Below are 3,876 nucleotides of genomic sequence, written 5' to 3' on the forward strand. Positions count from 1 at the left end.
CTTTTATCATCATCTTATGCAATCACCAAAATATAAAATGAATAATCATTAATAAAACTATGGAGGACGGTAGTGTAGATCTTTAAAACTCTCTGTCTCCCTGTACTATACTTCATTTATTATCAAACCAAACCTGGGATACATCTGAGGGGAGCTAGAAATATCGTATGATTCTAATTAATGCCTGCAAGTGGTAGTCAATTCATATTAATATCAAACTAAAGAAATTAAAACAAACTTTTTAGCCATAGACCAACGATCTATTCATGACTGCAATAGTTAATGGAGATGTGGCGTGCAGGTTGCTTCGATTTCCTTGAGATTTTCTCATTTCTAGACCTGCCACCGAAACTATTGTTGACCATTTAGTCCTTAAATGCCTTCAGTGACCAACTTGCACATTTTGGGAACCGTATCTGGTCTAAGAAGCCATTCTGTGAAAAGTATTAAACCCTAGCAATAAATGGAGGCAAAAGAGAATGAATCATTACTATATATATATATATATATATATATATATATAATTACGAATAAAATAAAATTAAATAGAAAGTTGTATTTAGAAAAATCAAAATGAAATTTAAATAGAAACTTTCTTGGGTAACACTGTGTCACGTTTCAGGCCAAGTGATTTTTAGTAATTCTAATTCATTGTAGCTAAGCTATATATGGGTCACATTTTTTCCAATTGGAAGTGTCTACTAAATGTATATTTTATACCACTTTGGGTCTAATTATCAAAAAATAAAATATAATACTAGAGAAGTTAAATTGGCTTCCATTTAAATTAGTGTAATAGGATCCTGAAGGTAATGTGAAAGATACTCTAAAACATAATACTAGAGAAGTTAAATTGGCTTCCATTTAAATTAGTGTAATAGGATCATGAAGGTAATGTGAAAGGTCATTTGTAAAATTTTATGGCCATGGGTTAAAGTCAATCCCCAACTTCTGATTTACGATTATGTTAAGAACCATGAGCCATAGGATAGACTCAAGTAGAAGATAATTTACTGTTTCAAATCTATAGAATTAATGAATCAAATTGTGTTTCACAATTAATTGAATCTTTAAAATTTACTTAATATAAATACCATTTGTTAGGTGTGGAGGATGATGTAAGGCATGCAACTAAATTATGCTCAAAAAATAATTGATTTGGTATATTAATTAGGTGTTTGGTACAATAGGATGAATAGTAGGAAATATTTATTAAGTGTTAGATAATCTATAAAAGTATAGTTATTATTTTGATTGCTAATCATAATTGTAGATCTTCTTAGTACTACATATTGTCACTTAATTAGCACCACCTATAGATCTTCAATCACACCAACCTAGTAGAGCTATGAGTATTCACTAAGTATTCTAATATCAAGTTACATCAAAGATTTTATGTTGTTGTATTATTAAAAAAAAAATAGTTGTGTTTTTGCCTTACCAAAAATTTGGGCATGACAAAAACCACAGAAGTCAAACTTGAAGGGGAAATTTCTTGGTCTAGATTCTTCTTCCACTTCTAGTAGAATCAGGAAGTGATCAGATCTTGTTGAGGTTAGGATTGAGGAATTAAGAGTATTACTAAACTCTGTTAAATCTCCTTTGAGGAAGAATTTGTCCAGTTTTTTCTGCAATGTTACTGTATCCCAATCTCATGTTATTCCAAGTGAAAGTTCTATTATTTATTCTGATGTCAAACATATTATTATTTCTTACCCATTCCTTAAAAAAAATTTGATATTGTGATTCTTATTGAATACCTCCACATTTCTCTAATTGATCCAAGATTGCATTAAAATCTCCTCCAAGTATGTAGTTTACATTAGGGTTCTATACTAGATAGGTTTCTATTTCTTCCCACGCCTTCATTTTACTATTAGCCCTGACTAGGCCATAAATGTTGATAAGAAAAAAACGTAGTGAGGTGAATAAAATTCTCACCCAGCCCCCCTGCTAGTGAGTTTTCTTAATGATACTCTCATAGCAAACCTTCCTAGGATCCCAAATAGTGGCTAATCCTCTAGTAGTCCCTAATGCTGGGATATTGTCCATCTTCCACATACCTAATTTCCTACTAAAGTTTATCTGATCTTCTTCACTGAGTTTGGTTTCTTGTAAGATGATTATTTCTAACTTTAAAATTGATAAATTACACCTGATTAAGTGCTATTTGTTAGGGGCATTCAGTTCCCTAACATTCCATGTTATGATTTCCATTTGTCCTAGGGAAGGCACTTCCCCTTCTCAGCATTCAAAAGTGAAGCAATCTTAGCTTGATCTTCTGCTTCTCCTGCCATAAATCTTAACTCATTGAGAGATTTCCTTCCTCTTTTCTTTGTTGATCTCCCACAATCCGGGGTATCTATTTTAGGGAAATTGAGGGTCAATCCTGAAGAAGTTGAGAAAATACAACTTCAGAGATCCCAAGAACACCTGCATGCAAATACCTATCACAAGAGAAGAATGGAGGCACATAAAGCAAAAAAGCATAAATGCTCTGAAGAAAGAAGATTATCATTCAGAAAGGGAATCGATTGAATTAACAAGTACAATACGATCCTTATAAAATGATAATAGCAACCCTAAATATGTGCAACCCTAAATATGCGCAATAGGGATAATGTATATTTAATAATTAGAATAATTATTAAATACCTACAATATTTATTAAATGCCTAAGTTTAGCTTAAGCGTAGAGTTTAATAGACTAATAATTAAATAAATAATTATTAACTAATACAAGATAACTCTAACACCCCCCCTTAAGATGAACTTAGGGAGTAGCTAAAAAACTAAATGCATGAAGCAAAAAATGCAACTACATGATGAAGGAAAATTTGGGTCCTGGCAACAAGGCCTGATGAGGTACCCAATCACAACCAAATCTCTGTGAACCGGAGAAATAGAGAAAACCACATGAGAAAAAAACTCTACTCCAAAAAGAGATAGAAAAGCAAGAAGAACACCACTGAAGCATGAAATAGTTGCAAACATTGTCAAAGAGTAACTGTTGATCTGAAGAACCTCCACTGAAATAGAACGTGACCAGGTAGAGAAGACTATAATCTGCATGAGTGCCCTCAAATGACACTACTCGAATCAGATGGCAAACAAAGGAAAACAACTCAACTCGAAGATACAAATGGCATGAGACACCAAAGTCTAAAGAGCTGATCAATCAAACCAAGGAAGCATTAAAACCAACATGACAAACCTCCCCATAATGTTGAAAAGGGAGAGGGATAGGTACACTGAAAAGAACGACCAACAAGAACTGCATGACGAAGAACCAAGAACATCGAAGGTGCAGAGAAAGTACATAGTGTCGGGGAAGGAACACTCACTTGACACACATCATGAGGCTAATGTCGTGGAAGGAACACTCACTGGACAAAGGTAGATGGCAAACAAAAGGCAGACATCAACCCCCTCATGGCACTTTATAAGTAGTGCATCTACAATAAGGCACAAGATGTGCAAGATCTCAAGTATACAATGCATGGTGGCACTTTATCTCAGTGCATTTGCATAAAAGAAGCTACAATGATAATAAGAATGGAAACAAAAAGAAGAACCAAAACCGAGACATCCTACTCAGAGAAGAGATCCCAGGACCTGAAACAACCAAGATATCCACAAAGTGCTGAAAAAGCAAAAAACTAAAGAATATATTCCTGGAGCAGAATCTGGAAAGAAAACTCATATGGCTAGAAATTACATAGGACAAGTTTTCCAACGATATAAATTTTTCGAAAAACGGAGTTCGGATGCTCATTCTATGTTTCCCGTAGTGCAAAAAGGAACTTCTGACTTTGATAGCAAAAAAAACCATCAAAAAAGAAAAATCAGAAGATCAAACCTCCAGATATAAAGAGA

This window comes from Cryptomeria japonica, chromosome 10 (assembly GCF_030272615.1).
Source record: "Cryptomeria japonica chromosome 10, Sugi_1.0, whole genome shotgun sequence".
In the NCBI taxonomy this organism is placed as follows: Eukaryota; Viridiplantae; Streptophyta; class Pinopsida; order Cupressales; family Cupressaceae; genus Cryptomeria; species Cryptomeria japonica.